At 40.1% G+C, this 11,724-nt stretch overlaps 1 protein-coding gene across 6 annotated transcripts in view; it reads right to left on the bottom strand.

Annotated features, from left to right (window-relative positions):
• MAP4K4 (mitogen-activated protein kinase kinase kinase kinase 4) overlaps window positions 1-11,585 on the bottom strand; it is a 208,123-nt gene extending 196,538 nt beyond the window's left edge. For all 6 annotated transcript variants that reach the window (XM_019529543.1, XM_019529546.1, XM_019529544.1 and 3 more), the window contains exon 1: window positions 11,491-11,585. The gene's annotated coding sequence lies outside the window, so the exon portion shown is untranslated. The remainder of the gene's footprint in view (window positions 1-11,490) is intronic.
• Between the last annotated feature and the right edge of the window lie 139 nt (window positions 11,586-11,724).

Below are 11,724 nucleotides of genomic sequence, written 5' to 3'. Positions count from 1 at the left end.
GGTTCAAGCACCTACATTGAACACCTTCAAGAGTAAATTGGATGCTTATCTTGCTGGGATCCTATGACCCCAGCTGACTTCCTGTCCTTTGGGCAGGGGGCTGGACTCGATCTCCCGAGGTCCCTTCCAGCCCTAATGTCTATGAAATCTATGACTGCCGATGGAGGCACCTCAGAGGTGCTCAGCTTAGGGATGCTCCATCTACATACCCCAGACAGCCTTAAGCAAGAGACAGCTCAGATCACTCTACTTAGCCAAGATGGCAGCAGCTCTGCACATGTGCCGTAGCAGACTTTTCAGCACCTAAATAACTGTACTGGTAAAAGGTTAAATTCTACCTAATTTTCTGTTTTGGGGTCCTAGGACCCTGGCAGACATTTCATTTATAGTACAAGTCAAATGTCAATTGCACAAGTTACAGCATACCACATGCTCAACAAATGTATGGTGTGATAAAATGGCAAGCCAGAAACAAAAATGTTCCACAGTTTACATTTTTGAGGCTGGTCTATATAGCACCTTAAATTGAACATGCCTGGGACACAGCAATCTCCTGCCTCATCCCCATCAAGCTTTTACCAGACTGGCCCCAGAACAACCCCCAAGTACAAGATACACAGCTGCTTCCTGCCCCAACATCTGGCAGGGAATATCCTCAGGTCCCATCCTGATGAACGTTAGATGATTGTTGACATGGTGTTGAGGAAAACCTGGGATGCAGGACAAATGGCCAATCCTTGCCCAATCTCCAAGACAGAGCTGGGGGCAGCCCCTAGTCCCAGTTCAACTTGTTTGGCTCCAGCAGTCACAGAATTGGATCTGAGGAACACTGTTCTCCCTCCCAAAAGTTACAAATTCTACCACGCCCATCTGATGCGACAGTTTTAGGATAAGGCATAAAATTACTTGGATCCCAACTGTGTTAAATATGATAATGTCTGCCAGGACCCATAGTTCCTTTTTTTGGATCTTGCCCTTAGATCTCCCCACCCCATCTCTACCTGCAAAAGGGTTTAGTCAGTCACTGTAGAAGAAAGAGTTGACAGAGTTGCATTTCAGCAGCCAGATTCAGTGCCGGCTTTTGATAGAACATATAAATAACTGTGTGGCACCATCACCTTTGAGAAGGAACATATAATAACTACAGTACATAGGAGGCCCATTTAGTCCAGTCACCCAGGAGTCTTCAAGCCATTCAAAGCAAGAAAAAGCTTACTAACATAGGTTCTCCCAATTTGGGGATTCTGTAAATGTCAAAGTTAAAATCTCATCTCTCATTTAAAGGGAGAAAGTGGCCATGTGATTAAAGGCCAGGTAAATCAGATCTAGATTCACCTCTGCCACCTTCATACACCTTCCACCCTGTGGTTATTGAACCTCCATGCCTCAGGTTTCTCATATTCTCATTCTCGGTTATAACACTATGAATAAACTGAACATGAAAGAGAAAAGACAGGAAGTCCTGTACAATTCCATATTTACAATGGACATTACAATTAAAATATTTCAACTCAGCTAATGGTGCTGGAAATACAGGCATAAGCAGCAGAGGAACACCTATAATGGTTGCTAGAGGGATGAGAAATGTATCACTTTAAAAAAAAGGTGTTAATTAGTAGAAAGGGCACTAAGATTTACAGCAGATTGGATTTTAAAAATAAAATATTCACAACCAGATTGAAATGTATTACACTGATGTTAGGCAAGAGGAAAGCATGAGGTAACACAGCTGAAAAGCCAGTTCTGTAGGGTAGCAGGCAAGTAAAAAAATGTATCTGTCAAGAGACAGACTTGACATCAGTAATTTGATTTTAACGCGTTTCTACTTGACCATAAGTTTAAGATGTTCTTCTACCTCGGCTTCTAGCTCTGTCCTGAAAACTAACAATACTAACCTATCAATACTGTAGAATTGTACATTAATGCTGTAGAAGCAGCACTGAATTGGAGAAAAATGTTCAAAAGGTTACTGTCATGAATTAGAGTGCAGTTGGAGAATATGCCTATTTCTAACAAATCGCTCATCTCAGATTCTCAAAAAGGTCTGCAAACAAAGCTATCTATAGCTATGTACCAAATCTTAATATAGATAATCTACCTAAGGAGTGATGAGATACTGCCTGGAAAAAAAAAAGGCAGATTCACTTCATTAATGGTTTCCAAATAGGTCAATTTTCATATGACACTTGGATCAGGAAACCTTGTTTCACTGACAGAGGATCCCATCCAAGTGCAGACTTTCATGAAGTTAGGAATGAAATCAAGCACCTTTTACATGGCATCTTCCAGCTTCTGCTCCTTAATGCCATAGTAAAGTCAGAAGACAGGGATAAGACACTAAACTATAGTACAATCCGGGGGAAAAAAAAGTAATCAAACACTGAACCAGTGAAAATAAATATCTAGGGTAAATGATAAGGCAGCCAATTAATAAGCCAACACATCTGTAATGCTTGCTATACAACTCATTTTTTTCACATTAACTCACTGCAAAACAACTAATGATATGCAGTACTATCAGTTTCTTGGAGAAGCACAAAGAAATGCAATTAAGGTCTCCACTCTGGAGATACATTACTGTTTCATTCAGACACTACTGCATCAATCCCCTGGAGGGATATTCTGGATTACTATAGCAGCATATGCTAGCGACTCTACTATTAAGGGTTTGTCAGCATTGCCATTATGGCCCCTACTTTCAGGGGTATGTCATTCAACCACAAGTACTGCCTTTTAAACAGAGTTTGGAGCCCTAAAAACGGTCTAAAAATTTGTCTAGACAGGAGTTATTGTACCGATGCAACTATTTCAGAGAGAGTATGTGATGTCATACTGATATTGTAAATTGGTACAACTTCCTCAAGTTAATGAACTGTACCAGAACAAAGGTGGTTAAATAAAGACTATACAATGATGGAAGTAAGCCATATCAAAAACTGCATTCCCACTGGGGTTTTGCCACCTTGACCACACTGTTACAAAGTTTAGTTAGCAGAGGTTTACCCTTCATAAGGCGTTGCTGATGTACTACAGCTATACCAATGGAGAAGGCACCTTGTGAAAGAACGCTTTGGCAGGTATAAGCTGCATTTTTACAAGCAAAGCTACAACACCTCCTCAAACATGAGGTATGCCAGCAAAACACAGTTTTAACTCTGCCTATTGAGATTTCTGCTAGCAAAGTTACACAGACTGGGCTGTACCAAGTACCTATCAACCAATGTGAAAAATTCCTGAGATACCATGCCCACAAAGCCAAGACCAGTATACCCTGACAGAGTAGCACAGACAGATCTGTATTTGACAGAATGCCAGCTTTCTAACAAATATATTATTAAAAAATTTAATTGAGAATCACAGTACTTTCTTTCCAATCCTGATGCGGTTTTCCATTTAAAGACTGGTTCCCCTTCTCCTCCATTCCAGTATGTCTTTTGCTCTTCCTTTCCCCAAATCATGTTCTGACCTCTCCTACTGTATTTTCTCCTTTCTTCCCCAACAAATCTCCTGATACTACACTGAGACCCACCTTCTCCTTTTGCTCATATTCACATTCTTCCAACCCCAAATTCTAGCCAAGACCTACCTCTACTCTAGTAAGAGACTGATATTAAAAATAAGGGTGGAGCTAGGGTTGTTTGTTGCCCCGGACAGCAGAGAATGTGAATTACATGTTAAGTTAATTTCCACCCCCTCCTACTCCTGCCTACAGTTGCTGTGATTGCTACCAGTGGGCTGCCCAGGGTGCATTAGCCTCTAACTTCACCTGAGGTGTCTGACTAATCCCCATTTACTGACTCCTCAGGCCTCAGCACTTTTAGGCTCTTGCAAGGTTGGTTGATCTCCACTTCTTAAGCAGTTCTCAGTCCCTGACATTAAGTTCTCCAACAGTGCACAGCCTCTGACAAAGCATGTCATCCCCTACAAAAGCTTAAGCCTTCTTTAACAAGTTTCTAATGTGCCACCCTGCCTTACCTTCTGCCTGATTTCAGGCTAATATAGCTACCTACCCCTGTCTAGCCACGATGCTGCTCACAGATTTACAAAGCAGTAGCAAATTGAAACAGGTGCCATACTAGTCGACTTTAACTGCCTCACAAGGCTTTGAATAGTACTTTGCTACTCTTCTACTACAAAACTAGAAGCAACAGCAAAGATTCTCTAAAGTAGGGGTGGTCAACCCATGGTGCACGCACCACAAACAGCTGACTTGCAACACAAGCAACCTGTGTCACAGGAGGCACACTTGGGAGGGGACAAGTAGCACAGTCACAGAGAGGGCAGGCAGCAGAAAGCGGAGCAGCAGCTCAGGCAGAGGAAGAGGACCAGAGCAGCACTTGGGGATAGTGCAGGACTAATTTATGGCACACCTGCCAAAAAGGTTGTCATCTACCACTTCAGAGCTCCCCGATTAAACAGCTATTAGAGTGAATCCCTGATTGAATCACCTATTAGATAAAAGCACCAAAAAGCCTCACTGAAGCGTCTGATCTATACAGACACTGTGGAGACAGGTTGAACTAACAAGCTGTTTCTTCCAGTAAAGCGTATTTGTTTTCTTTCTTTTTTTTTTTCCCCACCCATAACAGTCTGAACCCTTAGAAATTAACTTGTACAAAGAGGCACAAGCTTTCATAGGTAACAACCTACTTCATCGTTGCTTTATGGGATGTAGGGGCACCAAAACCTTAGAAATAGTACACTGGGCATTTGGCAACACTTGTACAAGCAGAGAAGTGGTGACCCTGCATAACAAGTCTTTCATGCAGCAACCAAGAGGAAGGCACTTTAAAAAAAAAAAATATCTAAATGAGATGGGAAAACCTCAAAAAAAAACGACCAAACTCCCACTGAGTAACAAGACCTAATTTTAATACCTTCAAATTAAATCAAAAAAGGTTCAAAAAAGATGGTCTCTTAAGACAGTAGTTTTAATCTTTTATCTACAGCTTTTTTAAAAAAAAATTACGGACAGAGCACTCTGAATTTAAGGGTCTGATTAAAAAAAAAAAAAAGCATCTTGCATAGTTATGAGTTGCTACCCTACCCACTTTTTTGAAGTCAGCTGATTTTTTTCCCTATCAACTCTAAGGGTGGGTAGAAGGTAAGGCAGGCTAGCACCGGTTTCCTTTTGTAGGCAACACCTACTTCATCAGACACCGATGAAGTAGATTGTCACTTATGAAAGCTCATGCCTCGGAAGCAAATAGTCTGTAAGATGCCACCTTGCCCTGCCTTCTGCCTGCCTCAGGCTATCATAGCTAATGGTACTAGTACGAGTACCACTGAACAGTATTAGTAGAATGGTACCACTCTATTAATGGTAGGCGAGTCCTAAAATAATGCTGTAGATACAGATCTTCTACAATTATGACTGCATCAACCTATTTGCCATAAGTTAACAATATCACATTAGGGGCCAATATCATTCAAAGCTGGAAGTGGAAGAAATGAGAAATAGTCCTGCAAGAGCTAGCTTTAGAGACAAAATATATAAAAACCTTAAGATGACATTTTAAGAAAAATGTGTGATCACTCCAAGAGGCTAGAAATGATGTTCAAACTAAAAGTTTCACCTTTAAGAAAAGGAGTACATACTAACTAGACCATAAGACAACTCAGCTATCTTTGCAGTTGAAGGTTTATACTAAAGCCAATACAAGCAGAAAGGCAGAAAGGGCTGATCACTTCTTTTAAAGTGAGATCCCCTCAGGGAAATTCCCTGGCATTATTCCACCAAATGGGAGGGATGGAGCTGCTGTCACCATAGCCACAGACAATCCCTTGTGCCTCCACATTTACTTCATGGCCTTAGAGACTTCCTGCTGGTCCCCGATAGCAGTCCCTGCAGTGAAGAAGACTCCACAAAAAGAAAAATATAGGCTAAGGCTGTCCTCATAACCTCTCAAAGGGAGGGGCTTGTGGGAAAGAAAAAAAGTGGTATGCCTGTCTACCTGTTCCTCACTTCTGCAATCAAAGCCACCCACTATTACTCAGACTTGCACAGAAAACTTCTCTGGTACCTTTTCATCTCTCCGTGAAGGTGATGGGAGAATAAGAAATCTGTATATACAGAAAGTCTTCGCCCTGGACAAGCTGGGGAGAAGAATCCTCCTTCCAAACAGCTACAACACAGGAAGCTGGGTATTGAGAAGAGGTCTCCCCACAACAGATCAGTTTATAGAGTAGAACAGAGTGGCTACTCAAAATGAAAAAGGATGTGGGAGAAAAAAAAGATACAGGTTCTATAGTCCTAGTCAAAGCCCAAAACTCCACTGAAGAGAAGTCTGCATACCGACTTCTAACAAGAGTTGGATCAAGCTCTTAATATTACATTTTTACGTACGTTACAATCTAGTACAGAAAGACCCTCACCAGGTGAAGGATTTGCCATAGAGGCAGTCACCATGCTAACTGTTCTAAGACGCATCCCATGCCCCAAGAGCTTGCAATTTGATTTAAGACACAATACCAAAAGTAGGTTTGACAAACAGACAGATGGAATGGGGGAGGGAAGAGGAGAGGAAACATGTGGTTACCCACAATTAGCAGGTTGCACTTTTTTAAATAAAAATAAATATCAGTAATCCCCACTGGCCACCTGCCTAGCTTTTGTATATTTAATTGAAAGGATTTGGGGGGCGGGGGGCTTTTCAGAAGTGGGCAATCCTTTTACAATGCAACTGAGTAAAATGAGAATACATGCAACTATAAAAACTTTTAAAAATACCACTTTTTCTTTTCTTTTTTTTCCTTGAATGAATTGGTAAGGGCAGAATAGTGCTTGTAATTTAAAAAAAAAAAAGAATCAGTACTGGACAATGAAATTCCCTCAGAAAATAAGAGGAAAAGAAGGAAAGCAGTTCATGCTTAAATAAGCTGATCCGGTCCAGTTCCTGAAACCAAGTGACTATACTATACTGAATACAGTTTGACATTATAGTGATAAAACTGGAATTGTATTCACATCTGAAAAAAATCATTTGAATCCACAATAATGAATGTTTATTAGAGAGACAGAAAAGAAAGTGCATCTATGCTATATAATCAGTCAACAATTAGTTAAAAATACCAAGCGCTACATCCCCTCCTTCAACAAAAAGAAGCTATCTTTTTAAATAAAAATCCATTGAGGGAGAGGGTATCCTTAGTGAGAGAAAAACAATTTATCCTAGTTTAATTTATTTTCAAATCAGCATTTAAACTACCACATCTTACATTATTTCCTTTTTTGAGCCAGAATTTAGACAATACACATCATTTACATGCAGTTTTGGAAGGCTGCGACATAAAACAACAAAAGAAGCCTTCACTATGAATTAACTATTACAAGATACTTAGAAAGCAAGACCAGCACGAATTAAGGGAACTTAGGACTGTCGCCCCTAACTCCAAGCTTTCTGGCACTTTTTTTTGTTATGCTTCAAATCTAGCATGGGAATTTTTTTTTCCCTAGTCAGTTCTGCCAACCTAGAAATGCGTGGTTGCCATATGTAAGAAGGACAGAAGTAACAGCACATGTACCACAGCTGTTTTTATAAAAGGTTAATATCTTTTTTATTTTTTCTAAGAGAAATAATTAAATGTTATTATAGTTTAATCTAAAGTTAGCTTGTAAATTACATACCAGCAGCCACTTTATTAACTTCAGATCTATTTCATGAAACTTCTAAAAGAGTGACCAAATCCCTATCATTTATATACTAAGTTTTGCACATAAAAAAAAAAAAGACAGTAATTTACTAAGACTTTCTCTCAAATTACAAGTAAACATTTTTTCTTTTTGGCTAAGTAAACTTTACCCTTCAAATGTGAAGTTTACTATTTTGGTCTGGAAAATAAACTAACTAAAGAAGTACAATACTGCTTGGGATGATTTGCAGTATTTGCAAATGATCCATAGAAAATTTTTAAGACAAGCTGACAGATAAATATTGCTGGAATTTGCATTTCAGTGCTCTGATAAAATGTGATAGACTTAAAGACTAGAAGACACTGTATGCAAAGAACTTACTCCAAAAGATAACCCCCAAAAACATGTACAATTACATCATAACTACATATGTCCTTAGGTTACATGTCATTCAGATAATCTCCCAAAAGCAAGTTGTATCAGAGTATATCACTGTATTTATTCACATACCATATGCACCTTTTTCTAGAAATAAGCCGTCAATAAAATATGGTAGTTGAAAATTGAAACTTGATTAACAATAAATTCATTTCCTATTGTTTGTTTATTAAAAAAACCCTGACAACTAGACATTATGACTAGAACACACAGCTAGCTGAGCTCTGCAATCTAAAAGAAGGAAACACACATTGGTGCACAAGTCTGCACATGCCTTTCAGCTCAAAATCAGCTGATAACCTGTTGAAGAGAAACTCCTCTTAGAATTCTAATAAAAATACTTCTCTCATTACAATTTATACTTTTAAGGAAGAAACCTGACTATCTTCTACTTCCACAGAAATTCAGAGCAACTTCACTCGCTGTATCTCAAAATTTTAACTACCTGCTTCCTGGCCCAGAACACTAGAAGTTGCTATTTTTCTTCTTCTCAACATTTGAAACAAAAGAGCCAACAACCTCTAGACAAGCCATATACACATCCTCACTTCTTATACTGAGGAAATAAAAATTCTCTGACAGTGGACTGTAGCTAGCTTTTGGACACAAACCAATAAATTAACTAACCTTCCCACAGTGAACATAGTAACTAAATAATTTCCATCTCATTCAATCACACCGAGCCTAGTGGAATCTCATGTTCATTTTTTCCCTTGATTCATCACTGCATAATATGCTTTTCTTGAAATGCAGAGTTCCCCAGAAAAATGGGGCACAATAACCAAGTCTATGATTAAAAAGATAAAGGTAGAAGCTACTCACTTGACTAGGAGATAGACTATTGAAAAGCAGTGTTGCTTATGTCCCATTCCCACAGTGAATTCCATGTTGGCAGACTCTTGTAACTGCACAAAATCCCAATATTTATACATAATGCTCCAGACTGGTGAATGGCTCTGCCTACACTGCAAAACTTGGGCTCTCTCTAAATGCTAAATATTGATTCAGAAGCCTATTTTAGACCTTCACCATTCCCCCCTACCCCTTGTTTTGTTTTGTGTTTTTTTATCTTCTATAATTTCTCTTTTTCATGAAAAAGCCATTTTCAAAGAAATGGAGTGGACTTGAGAGAGAAAAAACTAGTATTGACTATGGTCAACAGGTTGAGGATCTTTTTATGTTCTGAAGAGAAATGCCTAAGCAAAACAAACCACCTTCAGTATAATCACCAATGTATATGAATTAGACAAAGAGATAACGTAATGCACTCTCATGCTCCCTCTGTAGTCTCTGCAGTGGCAGTTAGCCAGCCAACCATATACCTACAGTCCAGATGACATCATCACTGATGCCAAGACAAACCTGGAAGTAAATCAAACTAACAATATCTGAGAAATCTATAATGACTGTTTGTAATGCAATCCTAAATGGCTGAAAATCTATTTCCATTTGACAAACAAATCCAGTCAGTTTTCATCCTGACACAGTACTGAATTCCCTCCTCCCACCCCAAACACAGAATTGAGGACTCAGAAAACTAACTACTAATTTAGGGCCCATTGCTATATTCTTTTTACATGCAAAACTCTTACCTTAGCCCTAAGGTGTCTAGGTTATGCAAGGAACTCAGGATCAGACCTTTGTTTCCATAAACCTTGCGTTCTTATCTTGGGAAAGTCTTGCTGCTTATGTCACCTTACACAGACAAAAAATGAACCTGTCCCCTATTGTAAGCTCACACTTGCCAAAATATGATGCTTATGACCAAGAAGTTTCTAACAAAGGTAGCAGCATTTAGATAATTTCTAAACTGTAGTATCAACAATGAGGTCTTTCCAACACACGACTCTTAACTTACATGCAATCAAGACTACTTATTCATTGTTTGATAAATATGTTGGCTAAGTTTGAGGTAGTGTGGAGATGAGTTTAGTAGTTTTTCTAGGACTCTTCAAGGGCACTTCAACAAAATGAAATTAAGAACTCCTATTGTCAGGCACTTAACCCAACAAAGAATCAACTAATTAGTTCAAAGCCTTATCAGGTAAACCAACTAACAATATACCAGCTGCAATAATCAACAAGAGAGTTTAAAGTCAGGCATTCACACCCCATTTTTTCTTATAAAGAGGGTCCAGGTGATGCAAGCTTTGTAGCAGAAAGATTACAGAAAAATAATTATTAAATGGATTACCCTGAGGGAAATGTCAGAGGTCAGCTTCTAATCAGCCTTTATACCTTACCCAGGCCTGTTGAGCCATATGGTTTTCCAGCCTTTTGCAAGCAGCAGCAGTCAAGATATTCGATTTCTACTTTTAAATGACATTTGTCCATTATGGATAGTATGATCCTCTATCCTTGATGCTGGAGCTTACTTTCTCAAAGAAAAACCAAATGCTTTTTGTTTGCAGAAGATGCACCAAAATGGCTTGCTTACAGTTAGGGAGATGTATAGAATAGCAACTTACAACTGGGGAAAGGTTAAGCTCTGTAGTCTTATTTAAAAAAAAAACACACAACAAACACACAAGACACAGAAAAGAATGCCCTCTTCCAATTTCCATTTTATTGGAATAAATGGGGATCATAGTTAATTAGTCATACTGGTAAGAGCTGCTCATTGCAAAGTCATGCAGTCTCAATGTGCATTTGTTTCCTGTACTGAACGTTAAAAAGTAGACCATAGCTTCACACCCACACGGGCTCTCTCTCCCTTCACTTTTTTTGTTCTTTATACACTCGTCTAACAGGTTATTCTAGGAATTCTGATTTTACTGTTTGCAGACAATGATCTTTTCCTGCTCTGCTGGTCTACTGTCACTGCTCCCAGACTCTTCCCCTGCCCCAATCACACACCCCCTACAAGCAGCACGGCTTAGCCTAGACCTGGCATCTAGAGCCACTTGTCACCTGGTTTCCTGGTTGAAAACCCTGCCCAAGTTTCAAACAAAGCCAAACCCCTTTGTTTTAAGAGGGCACGAAAGCAAGACCTTCCTTTCCTCATTTATTATTTAATGGATTTGCAAGGAGCACATTCCCCTCCTCAGCTGGCCCCCCATGATTGCTTAGCCAGTTGCATTCTTGATAAGAAGGGAAAAAAAACTAAGGAAGATCTTAAACAGTTTGGGGAAAGGGTGGTTAAGACAGTCCTTTCTGTCCCTTTTTCTTAACCCCCAGGGGCTGTCCTTGGGAAAACATCACAGTGGGCAGGGAACTGGCACAGTTGTCCTGTAACATCAGCATCACCTTTTGTATCGCACTTAACTTTTTGCGAGCAAACCGGGGCGGCCTGGCATGAGCCGGGCAGGCAACAAAGCGGAGAGAGCCAGTGGTGTGCGGAAGAGAGGAGAGAAACAAAACGAGACCAGGGGAAAAAAAAGAAAAGACAAAACAAAACAAAGCTGAGAGAAGACACCCACCTTATACACTTGCCCGTAGGTGCCATTGCCAACCACTTCCACCAGCTCAAAAATCCCAGCTGGGTCCTACACAGGGGTGGGGCAAGGGGAATGAAAAGGGGAGAGAAGTCAGGTATCCGTGTGGCAAAGCGGTGGCTGAGGGCAGAGCGCTGGGCAGGCAGGGGGGCGCTGGGGCCGGGGAGGATGTTGGCCGCGCAGCTGTTGCGCCCTGTCCCCCACCCCGCACATGCCAAC

Source organism: Crocodylus porosus, unplaced genomic scaffold, assembly GCF_001723895.1.
Source record: "Crocodylus porosus isolate Cpor-Errol unplaced genomic scaffold, CroPor_comp1, whole genome shotgun sequence".
Classification (NCBI taxonomy): Eukaryota; Metazoa; Chordata; order Crocodylia; family Crocodylidae; genus Crocodylus; species Crocodylus porosus.
The sequence above is the reverse complement of the archived record's forward strand: the minus strand, read 5'-3'. Positions and strand labels throughout refer to the sequence as shown.